General features: G+C 41.2%; 1 protein-coding gene across 1 annotated transcript in view; it reads left to right on the top strand.

The window, feature by feature from the left end:
• hsf5 (heat shock transcription factor family member 5) overlaps positions 1–16,903 on the top strand; it is a 168,065-nt gene that overhangs the window by 108,364 nt on the left and 42,798 nt on the right. The gene's annotated exons all lie outside the window — the stretch shown is intronic.

Below are 16,903 nucleotides of genomic sequence, written 5' to 3'. Positions count from 1 at the left end.
GGCTTCTCTTTTGAAAAAATACACATATTCTGCACATACCAATCTAAAAAATGATTCCGTTAATATTTCGCTAGAAAATGATAATCACCATGCTATTGAAGCCTGAACGGATGAGATTAAGTGTATATGCATCTGTTAGAGTGTAATAATAGCAGATAGCCTTGACACCTCATAGATCAATGAAATTCAAAACTAAGATTTTACATTAACATTAAAACAAAATTATTGTTTGGTTTCCCTCTTTTACTTTCTAATCAAATTTAACCTTTTCTTTATAAACCTGATTTACAGTTCTCGGGGTTATAGTAATTGAGCAGGAAAGAACATCCAGAAGAGTACCTTTGACTCATTTTAGAGAATAACATAATTAGGATAAAAATTACTATCAGGAATAGTGGATGAACAATTAATGTGTTCATATGATATTCTCACTGCGCTATTTAAAGAAGGCATTAACCCATTCAAAATAAATTGTTATGGTGAGGTGAGAGTGTCTTCCCTTGACATCAAGGCCGCATTTGACTGACTGTGGCATCAAGGAGCCCTAGAAATATTGAAGTCAGTGGGAAAACCCTCCACTATGGAGTTATGTTTAGCACAGAGGAAGGTGGTTGTGGTTGTTGGAGGCCAACTATTTCAGCCCCAGCACATCTCTGGAGGAGTTCTTAAGGATAGTGTCCTAGGCCCAGCCATCTTCAGCTGCTTCATCAATGACCTTCACAGCATCATAAGGTGAGAAGTGGGGATATTCACTGATGATTGCACAATGTTCAGTACTATTTGCAAGTCCACAGATAATAAAGCAGTATGTGTGCACATGCAGCAAGACCTGGACAACATTCAAGCTTGGAATGATAAGCGCCAGGTAAAATTCAAGCCATACAAGTGCCAGAGAATAACCATCAACAAGAGAAAACCTAATCCTCTCCCTTCGACATTTAACAGTATTACCATTGCTGAATCCCCCACCATCAACATTCTGGGGTGGGTTACCTTTATCCAGAAACTTAACTGAACCAGCCATATATATTGTGGCTACAAGAGCACAGTGGACTAATCATTCTGCAGGGAATAGCTCACCTCCTGACTTCCCAAAGCCTGTCCATAATCTACAAGACACAAGTCAGGAGTGTGACGAAATACTCTCCACTTGCTTGGATTTGTCCAACTCCAACAACACTCAAGAAGCTCAACACCATCCAGGACAAAGCAGTCTGCCTGATCAGCACACTATTCACTACCTTAAGCATTCACTCCGGCACAGTGACAGCAGTATGTACCATCTACATTTGCACCATAGTAACTCACCAAGCATACATCAACAGCACCTTCCACACCTGCAACCTGTACCCCTTAGAAGGGCAAGGACAGCAGAAACATGGAAATGCCACCACCTACAAGTTCCCCTCCAAGACACACAGCATCCTGACTTGGAACTATGTCATCATTCCTTCACTTATCACTGGGTCAAAAACCTAGAACTCCCTTCCTAATTGTACTGTGGGTGCTACACCACATGGACTACAGCTGCTCAAAAAGGCGGCTCACCAGCTTCTCAAGGGCAATTCAGAATGGGCAACAAATGCTTTGTCAGCGATGCACACGTCCCATGAACGAATTTTTTAAAACTCTGTTCCAATAGATGTCAGAGCATTGTCATAAGGGTGTGTTATGTGTTCATCCACTATTCTAGCAAACAGTACTTTCTAGTGAAATAAAAATGAAAAGAAAACAGGTAATGGTGGAAATGCACATGAGCATTGAAAAACAAACACATCTTCATTCCAGGAATATACCCTGCCCCAGAACTGAAAATTGGAAATAACCCACAATGTATTTACCATTTTTTTATTTGCTCTGCAACTGAATGTGGGCAGAGGTAACATTTTTGCCCCATTAGTCTGTCTGTAAACAATTTATCTCAACAGCTAATGGACCAATTTCAATGAACCTTGATACAGAGGGTTTGGTTCCAAGGAAGAATTCATTACTTTTTAACAAAAATCCAGATCCAGATCCTGGAATTTTTTTAAGAATCTAGTAACTTTGGGAGGTAGGACGAATTGACTTTTTACCTCTGCCATTGCAGGTGGGCAAAGGTAATGTTTTTACCCTTGTTTGTTAGTCTAATTGTCTATAAACAATGTATCTCAAAAACAAATGGACTGATTTCAATGTAACATGATACACAGATATGGTATAGCCTAAGGAAGGACTGATTAGTTTTTGGCGGAGATGCAGATTGGGATCCTGGAATTTCTTAAAGGATCTGTTAACATTGGGGATAGGGTGAAATGACTTTTTTTTTAGAATGTTGTGGCATGTTTTATTTTGAATGTTGCTGATTGTTTTAAAATGTTGTGGATTGTCTCAGCTGCTGTGGTACAATTTGTCACCGCTGTCAAATGTGAGCAGAGTTTTCAGAGCGGGCCATTGGATATGGATTGGCCTGAAGCTTCCTCAGTGAGATGGAAGGTCTTAATAATAAGAGTTCTTTTTTCAATAGTTACGGAGCAACAACCAGGCAGAGGAAAGCCTCAAGGAAGAGCTGTGTACCTGTAATAACATTGAGTTAACACTGTGGTGGAAATCTGCACTCTACTGAGTGCCCTTTTATTAATATATGTTTCTCCTGCATTTCCAATTTCATTTCGTTGTCCTTAATTTGCAATATGCCCTCTTGTGCTTAAATTCTGTACATGGCAAAAAAAGCTGATTTGAATCCAATTTCACAGTCCTAAACATTATTTCCCTGTCTTTTCTCTTTAGAGATGTTGATAGGCCCACAGTGTAGTTCAAGCATTTTTCATGCCATTTAACTATAGTCACAGGAATCTTAATATAATAACAATTTCAAACAGGAGAAGACTATCAGCCCATCTATCCTGCATACCCACAACGTTTACCTAGTGCATTTCTAATAACATTGAATCCCATTAGTTGACAACAAACTGTCTAGTCCCTTATAGAATCATAGACCAACCCGCCCGAAGTCAATGATCGTTTGGATGGTCCATCAAATTTTCCATACAGCTCCTGACAATTACTGCTACACTATTACCTCTGTTGTCACTCATGAAACTGTCCTTAGTTCTCCACTGCTTCTCATCTTTAAGCTGCATCTCAGCAACACCATCTGATGACGTGATTTCATGTACATGTACATGTACATTGATGACATGCAGCTCTATCTCTCCACAACATCTATTGACTTCTCAGCTGCCTCTGTTAGCAGACCACTTGTCTGACATCCAATTCCAGATGAATCAGAATTTTGTTCAATTAAATATTGGGGAAACCAAAGTCATTGTTTTTTACTCTTACAACAAACTTCATTCCCTCATCACCAAATCCATCCCGCTCACTCACTACTGGTACTGTTCACAACCTTAGCATCCTGTTTGACTCAAAGCTCAACATCTGGCCCCATATCAACTCCATCTCAAAGACCACCGACATCCATTGCATAACATCACCCACTTGTGCCTTTGCCTCGGCTCATCTGGCATTGAAACCCTCTTCCATGCTTATGTTACATCCAGGCTCAAATATTCTAGTGTTCTCATTTCTGATTTCTCATCTTCACTTGATCGCATCCAAAACTCTGCTGCCTATATCCTAAACAATATCAAATCCCACTGACCATCACCCGTTTTCTTGCTGACTTACAGTGTCTCCCCATCCACAATTGCCTTGATTTTAAAATTCTCATCCTTGTATTCAAATTCCTCCTAGTCTTGCTTCTTCTCTCTGGGCCAGAAGTTCCAGGTTCAAGTCCTACTCCAGGACTTGATGGCCATGGAAGGCGCATTCATAACGTGGCCAGATAGGTTGATTATCAGCCTGTAAATCCTTCCATCACGCCTGATGGCAGGTGCTGAGAGCGGGAGAGCTTCCTGGTCAGTCATACTGCAGAAGGCAACAGCAATACACTGCAGTACTTTGCCAAGTATAATCATGGACTACTCCAACAGAAGTCCATGGTCGCCAGTGCCCTCTTATGGCATGGTACCTGAAGGATGGAGAGGAGGTGTCAGGTTGGGCTCTCCTATGCGGTTCAGGTGGTCAGGCCAGATCTGTCAGTTCAGGCCGAGCTGGGTCATGTGGGGTCAAGGGTCTCTAAGCCACTCGGAGCACGGGAAACATCAGGCATGCAAAGCGGATATCTGCTCGGCACACCCACCACACCGATGCTTAGGGCGAAGCTAACGTGTCTTCTAACTAGCCCCCAGCTCTTCATGGCAGTCTGTCTTTTTTTTCAAATGGAGCTGCACTGATTCTCACAAGGTTGCTGTTGAGTACCACTGATGCAACTGCAACCAAGGGAGATGAAACATCAGGGCAGAGAGAGGACTCTATGGCTCATGGAGGCCTTCAAGGAATGCCTTTCAAAGGGCATGCGAACAGATAGCCATGGAGGTCAATTCCTGGAGTCTGGCCCCCAGTGACCTGAAATGGTGCTGCAAGAAGTTTATTGCCCTCACACAGTTGATCAAGGCCAGTGAATGCATCTTCACATGATATTTCTTATTCACCACGCCACCAGACACTCACACTGCTCACATCCCCATCACGCACCCGGAAGCAATCCTAGCACTCAGGTCCTGCGCCTAATATTCACATACTGTACCTCACCATCACACACCTTCCACTGACCCCAGCCTCACACCCAGCACTCACTGCCTCCAAATACCTCTAGCTATTCAGCTATGGCATGTGTATCACCCAAATACAGTGATACAGAATCACTGACATTATTCCTTCTCTCACAGGACAAGGTGTCACACAGCAGAAGGGAGCAGCAGAGACCCGGCAGGGGCCAGGCAAGCATTCATCCACTGAGCCTGTCAGAGGAGATGGTGCTCTGATGCATGGGGTTGACTGCCTCTAGCATCCTGCACAGCTGAGACCATTCATAATGAGGATATGAAGCTGCTTTGTAGCCTTTTCAACTCCCACCTCACCCACATCCTGCTATTTGGCATGTTACACAAAGTGCAGATGGCGTAACCAAGGACCTCTTGCTTTACACCATTCCATCCCATTTGGTGTCATGATAGCACCACTCCCAACTTTGCTGGGCAACATCTGCCTTAATACCCTTCCGAGTATGGGGCATCTCACAGGCCACTATGGAAGTGGGAGGAAGCATGGGCAGCGGCATTTTCTTGCATTGAGGTTTTCGTTGTGTTGGAAACCAGTGGCTCTACAGTGTCCTTCTACACAAAATGCAGAAAGTTATCATGCAGGTAGAGCAAGCAATTAGGAAGGCAAATAGCATGTTGGCCTTTATTGCAAGTGTTTTGTCTTGAGTTCGGGGTCTAGATGGGGTTACTTTAGGGTTTGCCTGTTGCCCTAAGAATGCTACCATAGACTGTTATTCGTAAAAAATATTCCTGTTTATTTACAGATCTATGTACAACTCAGTACTCTACATGAGGTTGTACATCTGCTTCCCATCAGGTCACAGTCACTTAATCATGCGACACTGCATCATAGTTACATCAGCAGTTACATCAGTATCAGGTGCCCCTGATGTTAACCCTTTGCTCTACATCTCCCCCCACAAGCCTTTATCCCAGCTATATACATGTGCCAACATCTCCCCGCAAAGTCTCTGACTTCACAGGGTTAGTCTCTGTGGTGCTTTGACCAATCTCCTTGATCTGCTCCTGATTTCATTTCGAGGCTGAAGTGAACTGCACTCTCTCATTATTTGAAAGGCATGTCTTCCAACTGGGTGGTTGTAGAGTTCCTACTTGTTTCTGGTTCCATGTCTCCATCCGAATCTAAATAGAATGTCCAAGTTTCCATTGGTTTCCTTCCCAATGATATCAAGGCTCTTCAGTTCCTTCTGACATTTCCTGATATTTTCCCTGGTCCATCTCAATTATGTAATATCTCAGTTGTGGAGTTCTTTCTATTACAATGCCTTCTTTCCGTTGATCTCGTATCCACACTCTTTCCCCGGGCTGTAGCCCTTTTAAGTCTTGTGCTTTGTGCCTGAAGTTGAAGTATTGGCGAAGTATTGGATTGCTAGGAGTATAATCCTTCTGGCAATGCTCTTTTATTTTGATGCACTCATCATCCTGATGTTGTGCTTGCTTAATTTCTTGTACTCTCTTCTGAGTGGCTGTTAAATATTTGGTAATGATAATAATAATAATCTGCTTCCACTTCCTCAATAAAATTTAAATCTTCTAGTTTCACTCCTTTGCTGATATTCTTGATAATGTATCTGCTGTTGTCTGGTACTTCCCTTGAACATACTCAGTAACTGAATTGTATCTCATGAGGCTCAGTCTGAAACATTGAGTTCTAAGCAGCATTTTTGCAATTTCCTTTAGGTTAAGGAGAAAAGCCAAAGATTTGAGGTCGGTTTCAAATGGTCAATTTCAATCTTAATACCATGACATGGTCAGAGAACTTCTCGCAAGCACATATGGCTTCTCATGTTTCTTCCTCAATGGCTGCAGACCTCTTCTTTGTGTCCATGAGAGATCTTGAAATGTAATAAACCAGTCTCCTTTGTCTATCCTTTTGAACTTGAAACAGCATGGTGTCCAAGCCTCTCAGTGATGCGTCCGTTGCTACAATTGTTGGCATCTCTGGTTCATAGAGCAATAGAATTTCTGGTGAAATTAGGAGATTTCTGATCTTGTCAAAAGCATTTTGATGTCCATATTCCAGCACCACTGTGACTTAGTCTCAACAACTTACATAATGGCTCACTGATTTACACCAAGTTTGGTAGAAACTTATATGGTATTTGGTTTACCATCTCAAGGAATATTTGTGATTCTGTGATGGTCCTAGACTGTGGGGACTCCCTAATGACCCTGGTTTTCTGTGGGTCAGCAGTAATTCCCAAAGCTCACACAATGTGCCCTAAGAATTTTATCAAAGGCTTTGCAAATTCACATTTGTCGTCTAATGTCAACCTGCTTCTTGTAGAGCTTTGAGGACTGCTCTCACTCGATGGTCATGTTCTTCCCTTGATGATCTGTGTACGAGGATGTCACCCATATGGCATATTACTCCTTCCATCCCTTTCAGGGTCTGAGACATGGTTCTTTGGAATATGAGTATTACTTAAAAGACATTTTGTCAAAACTTTTTGTCTTTCACTCATTAGGGCAAAAATACCAATGTCAGAGGAAGCAACAACTTTATACTGTATGAGAAGAGAGTGCTGATTGGTCGACAAAAGGATTCTGATTGATAGAGGCATTGCCATGGAGAACTCACCAGTTAATGTTGACTGACAGTTAACTGCCAAACATTGTTTGAAATTTAAATCAGGCAACTTGACTCTGATTGTCAAGGCATTGCCCTGATGAATGAGGCAGCCAATGGCTATCATGTTCTTTCTGTCTGCAAAGAACAGTGCCCTGTGTATTCATATATGTAGCTTCCAGTACACACACATGCGCCACACTGCGAGCCCAACTGACAATCTTAAATTGGGTGTCAGCATAATTTTTAGCACACTGCGGATTATTTAGCAAACGTTGCCCAATCGCGGAATCACATCTAATGTTGGACACCCTGTTTTGAGTTTTGCAAGCACGGACTGGTTGGGTATGGTCTGAACCCTGCCTGTTGCTAACAGCGGAAGGGACATGCTGTTTGATATGGTCTGCCAGTCTTTGGGACGTATGGCCCACATACCTAGCATCATACTGGCACAGAAATTCATATACCACATTACTCATTTGTGTGATAGCAGAATATCTTTTTGGCTTGGCGGCAGCATCCTGTTAGTGAGGAATAGCATTCATGCCGCTACTGTACAGCTTGCTTCACCTGTTGCTGAAATTTTGGAGAAACCTTGCCCTTCCAGGGTAATCTGAGATAGACTGGAACTTTTCAGGGCTGAAAGTAATGGCCTTAGGGCTGTTCATGAGTTTGTGTGATAGTGTGAAATGATCTGATCAGGGTAGCCATTATCCCACAGGATGCCTTTGATGTATTAGTCTAGTAAACCTTCTCTAAACTGTTTTAGATGTGGTCTCACCAATGCTCTGTATAACTGAAGCATAACCGCCCTGCTTTTGTATTCAATTCCCTTTGCAATAAACGATAATATTCTATTAGCTTTCCTAATTACTTGCTGTACCTGTATACTAACCTTTTATGATCCATGCACCAGGACACCCAGATCCCTCTGTATCTCAAAGCTGTGCAATCTCTCACCATTTCGGTAATGTGCTTCCTTTTTACTCTTCCTGCCAAAATGGACAATTTCAGGTTTTAATTGTAGATTAAGAATCAAGATCTGACATAGTACTAACCTTCAAGTAAGTTAGGTTATCTTGTTAAGTAGAGAACTGACTGGAGTGGAAGTTATCTGTCAATCACCTGAATGCAGTTGATTCAAGTAGTGTTAATTACTGTGCCAGGAAGCTAAACTAGCTAATGACTCATCAGAGGGTCTATAAAAGTAACAGGCTTTTTAAACCGCACGATCAGTAAGGGTGCCATAATGAGAAAGGCGACTATGCTGGAGTGAGATGGAGACGGACTGAGTAGTGAATTAGGGTCACATGGGAATTTGGTACACAGGGGAAAAAGGTGTGTATACATAGGAATTATTCTAAACTAATTAAGCAAGTAATTAAATTAAGTTAACTAAATAACATAAGTAATAATGCTGGACAGCTGTTGCAGCTGTGGAATGTGGGACCTTTTGGATGCCAAGGTGATCCAGAACAAACACAACTGCAGAAAGTGTAAGCAGCTGGAGGAATTCTAGATCAGGATTATTGATCTGGAAGCCGAACTCTAGACACAGCGCAACATAAGGGAGGGGAAGAAATACCTGGACACTTGGTTCCAGAAGACGGTCACGCCTCTTAAAATAGGGTCGTCTGTTCTGGTCAGCAGTGAGGGACAGGAGCACGTGACCATGAGTGAGGCAGGTAATGGGACTGAGCAGACAGTAGTGAAGCCATAGGCTATGCAATTGTCAAACAGGTTTGAGGTGCTCACAACCTGGATGAAAGTGAGGTCTGCAAGGTGGATTAGCAGGTTGGCCATGCCACCATGCTACAGGAAGCTGTTCAAGTGGGAGGAGCAAACAGGAATGTAGTGGTAGTAGGGGAAAGTATAGTGAGGGAGATGGATACTGTTTTCTGCAGCAAAGAGCGAAAGTCCAGAAAGCTGTGTTGCCTATCCAGTGCCAGTGTTCGGGACACCTGCTCAGAGCTGGAGGGGAACTTGCAGTGGGAGGGAGAGGATCCAGTTGTTGTGGTCCATGTAGGTACCAATGACATAGGCAGGGCAAGGAAGGAGGTTCTGCATATTCAGTAGGAGAAACTAGGTACCAAATTAAGAAACAGAATCTCAAAGGTAATAATCTCTGGATTAGTAGCTAAACCACATGCAAACTGGCATAGGGCAAATAGGATTAGAGAGATGAATGCATGGCTCCAAGACTGGTGTGGGAGAAGTGGGCGCTAGTTTGTGGAGCACTGGCACCAGTGCTGGGGAAAGTGGGGGCTGTACCGTGAGCACGGTCTATACCTGAACCGTGCTGGGATAAGCGTTCTTGCAAATCGCATCACTAGGAAAGTAGAGAGGGCTTTAAACTAAACAAGGTGGGTGAGGGATCAGGCTTGGGTAGATCTGGAAAATCAAGGGGTAGATTCGTGGCAGGAGACCATAACAGTAATATGGGAAATGAGGATCATAGATAATAGGAAGGGATGAAGAGATAAAACCTAAGAATACACCAATAGTCAAGACTAGATGTTACAAAGATAACAAAAAGACAAAACTAAAGGCTCTGTATCTGAATGCACATAACATTCATAACAAAGTAAATGAATTGATAGCACACATTGAAGTAAATAAATGTGATCTGATAGCCATTATGAAGATATGGCTGCAGGATGACAAGGATTGGGTCCTGAATATTGAGGAGTATATGACATTCAAGAACAATAGGAAGCTACGTAAAGGTGGAAGGGAGCACTGTTGATCAAGGATGGCATTGGTGCAATAGTTAGAGATGATCTTGGTTCAGGAGATCAGGATATAGGATCAGTTTGGATAGAAATGAGGAATAGTAGGGGAAAGAAGTCACTAGTGGGAGTGGTCTACAGGCACCCTAACAGTAACCACAATTTAGGACAAAGTATACAAGAAGAAAAAGTGGGTGCTTGTAATAAAGAGATCGCAATAATAATGGGTAATTTTAATCTACATATAAACTGGAAAAATCAGATTGGCAGTAGGAGCCTGGATGAGTAGAATGCTTTCAAAATAGTTTCTTAGAGCAGCACATTCTGGAACCAACCAGGGAGCAGGTTATATTAGACTTGGTATTATGTAATGTGACAGGATTAATTAATGACCTCAGAGTGAAGGCACCCCTAGGTAGCAGCAACAATATGTTTGAAATTCTCATCCAGTTTGAAAGGGAGATAAGTGGGTCTAAGACTAGTATTTTAAACTTAAATAACAGCAACAATGTGGGCATGAAAGCTGAGCTAGCTGAAGTGAACTGGGATACTAGGCTAGGTGAGAGATCAATAGAGAAGCAGTGGCAGGCACTTAAGGGGATATTTCAGAATACTCAAAATAAATTAAAATCACCAGGGAGATGGTACTAAGCAAATTGATGGAGCTGCAGGCTGGCAAGACTCTGGGTCCTGATGGACTGCATCTTAGGGTCTTAAAAGAGGTGGCTAAAGAGGTAGTTGATGCGCTGATGTTAATTTTCCAAAATTCACTAGATTCTGGAAAAGTTCCATTAGATTGGAAAGTAACAAATATAACCCCTCTATTCAAGAAGGGAGGGAGGCAGAAAACAGGAAACTATAGGTCAGTTAGCTTGACGTCTGTCATCGGGAAGGTATTAGAATCTATCATTAAGGAGATTATAGCTGGACACTTAGAAGTGCTCAAGGCAGTAGGCAATGGTTTTGTGAAAGGAAAATCATGTTTAACCAATTTATTGAAGTTTTTTGAAGGGGTAATATTCGCAGTGGATAAAGGGGAACCTGTAGATGTACTATACTTAGATTTCCAGAAGGCATTCGATAAGGTGCCACACCAAAGATTATTACAAAAAATAAAAGTAAAAGTGGTGTAGTGCGTAACATATTAGCATAGATAGAAGATTGGCTGGCTGGCAGAAAGCAGGGAGTATGCATAAATGGGTCTTTTTCGGATTGGCAGGATGTGGCGAGTGGAGTCCCACGGGGGCCTCAATTTTTTATGATTTACATCAATGACTTAGAGGAGGAGAGTGAAGACATGGTAGCTAAACTTACAGATGACACAAAGATAGATAGGAAAGTATGTTGTGAAGAGGACATGAGGAGATTGTGGATGGATATAGATAGGTTGAGTGAGTGGGCAAAGATCTGGCAAATGGAGTTTAATATGGGAAAATGTGAAGTTGTTCACTTTGGCAGGAAGAACAAAAAAGCACAGTATTACTTAAATGGAGAACGGTTGCATAATTCTGAGGTGCAGAGGGATCTAGGTGTTCTAGTACATGAGTCAGAAAAAGTTAGTATGCAGGTACAGCAAGTAATTAAGAAGACTAATGGAATGCTATCCTTTATTACGAGAGGGATTGAACATAAGAGTAAGGATGTTATGCTTCAATTATAAAGGGCATTGATGAGACCGCACCTGGAATACTGTGTGCAGTTTTGGTCTCCTTATTTAAGGAAGGATGTAAATGCATTGGAGGCGGTTCAAAGGAGGTTTACTAGATTGACACTTGGAATGAGTGGGTTGTCTTATGAGGAAAGGTTAGACAGACTGGGCTTGTTTCCACTGGAGTTTAGAGGAGTGAGAGGTGATTCAATTGAAGTATACAAGATCCTGAACGGCCTTGACAAGGTGGACGTTGAAAGGATGTTTCCTCTTGTGGGTGAGTTCAGAACTAGGCGCCACTGTTTTAGAATTAGGGGTCACCCTTTTAGGACAGAAATTAGGAGAATCTTTTTCTCTCAGAGGGCTGCACAACTATGGAATCCTCTGCCTCAGAATGTGGTGGAGGTGGGGTCATTGAATATTTTTAACGCAGAGGTAGATAGATTCTTGTTAGGGAAGGGAATCAAAGGTTAGCGAGAGTAGATGGGAATGTGGAATTCAAAACACAAACAGATCAGCCATGATCTCAATAAATAGCGGAGCAGGCTCAAGGGGCTGAATAGCCTATTTCTGCTCCTATTTCGTATGTTTGTATATACATTATACTCCATTCACCAGATCTTTGCCCACTCACTTAACCTATCTATATCCCTTTGTAGCCTCCTTATGTCCTCTTCACAACTTACTTCCCTACTATCTTTGCATCATCAGCAAATTTAACAACCATACCTTCTGTCCTTTCACACAAGTCATTTATATAAATTATAAAAAGCTGAGATCCCAGCACTGATTCCTGTGGCACACCACTCATTACATTTTGCCAACCAGAAAATTACCCACTTATGCCTACTCACTGATTCCTGTCAGCTAGCCAATCTTCTGTCCATGTCAATATGTTATCTCCAACAACATGAGCTTTTATTTTCCACAATAACTTTTGATGTGGCCCTTATCAAATGTAACTGCAGTACATGCACCGGTTCCCCTTTATCCACAGTACATGTTGCTTCTTCAAAGAGCTTCAATAAATTGGTTAAACATGATTTCCCTCCACAAAACCAGTTGACTCTGCCTGATTACCTTGAATTTACCTAAGTACCTGCTATAATGTCTTTAATAATAGCTTCTAATATTTTCCCTATGACAGATGTTAAGCTAACTAGCCTGTAGCTTGCTGCTTTCTATCTCCCTTTTGAATAAAAGAGTGACATTAGCTTTTTTTCCAATCTAATGGAACCTCAGGATTTTTGGAAAATTGAAACCAATGCATCAACTATCTCACTGGCCACTTCTTTTAGAACCCTAGAATGAAGTCCATCAGGACCTGGGGACTTGTCAGCCCACAGCTCCAACAATTTGCTCAGTACCACTTTCCTGGTGATTGTAATTTTCCTGAGTTCCTCCCTTCCTTCCATTTCCTGATCTACAGCTACAGTTACTTGTATCCATTATAGTGAAGACCAATGCAAACTATTTGTTCAATTCATGTGCCATCTCCTTATTTTCCATTATTAATTCCTCAGACTCACTTTCTATAGGACCAATGCTCACTTTGTTAATGCTTTTCCTTTTTAAATATCTATAGAAACTCTTACTATATTTTTATATTTCTAGCTGGTTTCTCTTATACTTTAATTTTTCCCTCCTTATTAATCTTTTAATCATTCTTTGATTTTTTTTAATATTCTGTCCAATCTCCTGATCTGCCACCCATCCTTGCACAATTATATGCTTTTCCTTTATGTTTGATACCATTTTTAATTTTTTTAGTTAACCACAAATGGTGAGAAGTTTTCATTCTCGTCAGAATGTATCTATTCTGTGTATTCCAAAACATTCTTTTAAATGTCTGCCATTGTATCTCTATTGACCTATCCCTTAATCTAAATTGCCAGTTCACTTTCACTAGTGTGCTTTCATGTCCTCAAAATTGTGCTTTTTTAAGTTTAAAATACCAGTTTGGAACCCATCCTTCTCTCCCTCAAACTGAATGTAAAATTCAATCATATTATGATCACTGCTACCTCGGGGAGCCTTCACTATGAGGTCATTAATTAATCCTATCTCATTGCACAATACCAGCTCTAGTACAGGCTGGTTCCTGGTTGGGTCCAGAATGTGCTGCTCTAAGAAACTATCCTGAAAACATTCTATGGAGTCCTCACCGAGGCTAACTTTGCCCATTTGATTTTTCTAGTCTATATGTAGATTAAAATCCTCTATAATTATCGCCATACCTTTCTGACATGCTCCCATTATTTATTCCTTTATACTCCATCCTACCTTGTGGGTACTATTAAGTGGCCTGTACACCAGTGCCATAAGGTACCACATCAAAGGCTGATTCAACAAATAAGAGATCATGGTGTAAGTGGTAACATATTAGCATGAATAAAGGATTGGTTAGCTAATGGGAAGCAGAGAGTAGGGATAAATGGGTCATTTTCAGACTGACAAACTGTAACTAGTGGACTGCCACAGGAATCAGTACCAAGGCCTCAACTATTTATGATCTATATTAATGACTTGGAAGAAGGGACCTAGTGTACGTTAGCTAAATTTGCTATTGACACAAAGGTAGGAAAGTAAGTTGTCAAGAGGACATAAAGAATCTACAAAGGGATTTAGATAGATTAAATGAATGGGCCAAAGTTTGGCAGATGGAGCATAATGTGGGAAAATATGAACTTGTCACTTTGGAAGGAAAAATAAAAAAAGCAGTACATTATTTAAATTGAGAGGGATTGCAGAACTCTAATGTACAGAGAGATCGGGATGACTTTTTACATGAATCGCAAAAAGTTAGTATGCAACTACAGCAGATGATTAGAAAGGCAAATGGTATGTAGGTGTTTATTGCAAGGGGAATCAAGTATAAGAGTAGGGAAGTGTTGCTACAGCTATACAGGGCTTTAGTGAGACTATATCTGGAGTACTGTGTACACTTCTGATCTCCTTATTTAAGAAAGGATGTAATTGTCATAGAAACTGTTCAGAGAAAGTTCACTCAACTGATTCCTGGGATGAAAGGGTTATCTTATGAGGAAAGATTGAGGAGGTTGGGCCTAAACTAATAGGAGCTTAGAAGAATGAGAGATGATCTTATTGAAAGATATAAGGTCCTAAGTGGGCATGACAGGGTGGATGCTGAAAGCAAGTTTCCCCTTATGAGGGAGTTTATAACTAGGAGACGCAGTTTAAAAATTAGAGGTCTCTCATTTAAGACTGAGACGAGGAGAATTCTTTTCCCTCAGAGGGCCGTTGATTTTTGGAATTCTCTTCCCCAGAGAGCAATGGAGGCTGGGTCATTGAATATGTTCAAAGTCGAGTGAGATAGATTTTTGATCGACGAGGGAGTCAAGGGCAATGGGGAACAAACAGGAAAATGGAGTTGAGGCCACAATTAGCTCAGCCATGATCTTCTCAAATGGCGTAGCAGGCTGGAGGAGCCAGTTGGCCCACTCCTGCTCCTAATTCTTGTGTTCTTGTTTACAGCCAATGAAGTAATTTTGAAGTGTAATCACTGTTGTAAGCAATGAGAGATGATCTCATTAAAGCATATTAAATTCTGAGATGGCTTGACAGGGTAGATCCACCAGTTCGTGGGGCACTGGCACCAGTACTGGGCATAGTGGGATATGTACCGTTGGGACAGTCTACACCCGAACCATGCTGGGACCGGTGTTCTTGCGAGCCACATAACTAGCGAAGTAGAGAGGGTTTTAAACTAAATAGTGGGGGCAAAGGATCAAATTTGGGAAGATGTGGTAAATCAAAGAACAGAGACAAGGCAAAAGAAAAAGGTATTATTACGGGAAATGAAAAACAGACCATGACAGGAAGGGAAAGAGAGTACAAATCTAACAGTAAATCAACAGATGAAACTAAAGGTTATAAAAAGAATAAAACTAAAAGCTCTGTATCTGAATGCACATAACATTCAAAACAAAATAGATGAACTGAGAGCACCGATAGAAATAAATAATTACAATTTGATAGCCATTACAAAGACATGGCTGCAAGAGGACATGGATTGGGACCTGAATATTGAAGGGTACAGGATATTTGGGAAGGACACGAAGCAAGGAAAAAGTGGAGGGGTGGCTCTTTTAGTTAATGATGGTATTAGCACAATAGAGAGGGATGACCTAAGTTCAGGAAACCAGGATGTGGAAACGGTTTGGGTAGAAATGAGAAATGGTAAAGGCAAGAAGTCACTTATGGGCATTGTGTACAGGTCCCCTAACGGTAACCACATGGTAGAGTGGAGCATAAAGGAAGAAATAATTGGAGCTTGTCAGAAAGGCACGGCAATAATCGTGGGCGATTTTAATTTACATATAGACTGGAAAAGTCAGATGGACAAAGATAGCCTAGACAAAACATTGAATGTTTTCGGGATAGTTTCTTAAAACAGCATGTTCTGGAACCAAGCAGAGAGCAGGCTATACTAGACCTGGTATTGTGCAATAGATGGGAGTAATTAATGATCTCATAGTGAAGGCGCCCCGAGGTAGCAGTGACCACAATATGATTGAATTTTACATTCAGTTTGAGAGAGATAGAGAGGAGTGGGTCCAGGACTGTTTTTAAACTTAAATAAGGGCAACTGGGGGCATGGCAGCTGAGTGGCTAAAGTGAATTGGCAAATTAGGTTAAGGGATAGGTCAATAGAGATGCAGTGGCTAATATTTAAAGGGATATTTCAGAATGTACAGAATAGATACATTCCAACGAGTAAGAAAACGTCCAAGGGATGGACACACCATCCGTGGTTAACTAGAAAGGTTAAAAATAATATGAAACATCGAGAAAAAACATATAATTGTGCAAAGACAGGTGGCAGGTCAGAAAATTGGACAGAATATAAGAAACAGCAAAGAATGACTAAAAGACAAATAAGGAGTGAAAAATTAGAGTATGAGAGAAAGCTAGCCAAAAATATAAAAACAGATAGTGAGAGTTTTTATAAATATTTTAAAAAGAAATGGGTTAACAAAGCGACCATTGGTCCTATAGAAAGTGAGTCTGGAGAACTGATAATGGAAGACAAGGAGATGGCAGATGAATTGAACAGGTATTTTGCATCGGTTTTCAATATAGAGGATACAAGTAACATCCCAGCAGCAGCTATAAACCAAGAAATGGAAATGGGGGAGGAAGTCAGGAAAATTACAGTCACCAGAGAAGTGAGTGGTACTGAGTAAATTGTTGGAGCTGTGAGCTGACAAGAGCCCAGGTCCTGATGGACTTCATCCTAGGGTGTTAAAAGAAGTGTCTGGTGAGATAG

Source organism: Cetorhinus maximus, chromosome 9 (assembly GCF_964194155.1).
Source record: "Cetorhinus maximus chromosome 9, sCetMax3.hap1.1, whole genome shotgun sequence".
In the NCBI taxonomy this organism is placed as follows: domain Eukaryota; kingdom Metazoa; phylum Chordata; class Chondrichthyes; order Lamniformes; family Cetorhinidae; genus Cetorhinus; species Cetorhinus maximus.
Note: the sequence above shows the minus strand (reverse complement) of the source record. Positions and strands in the feature narration are given on the sequence as shown.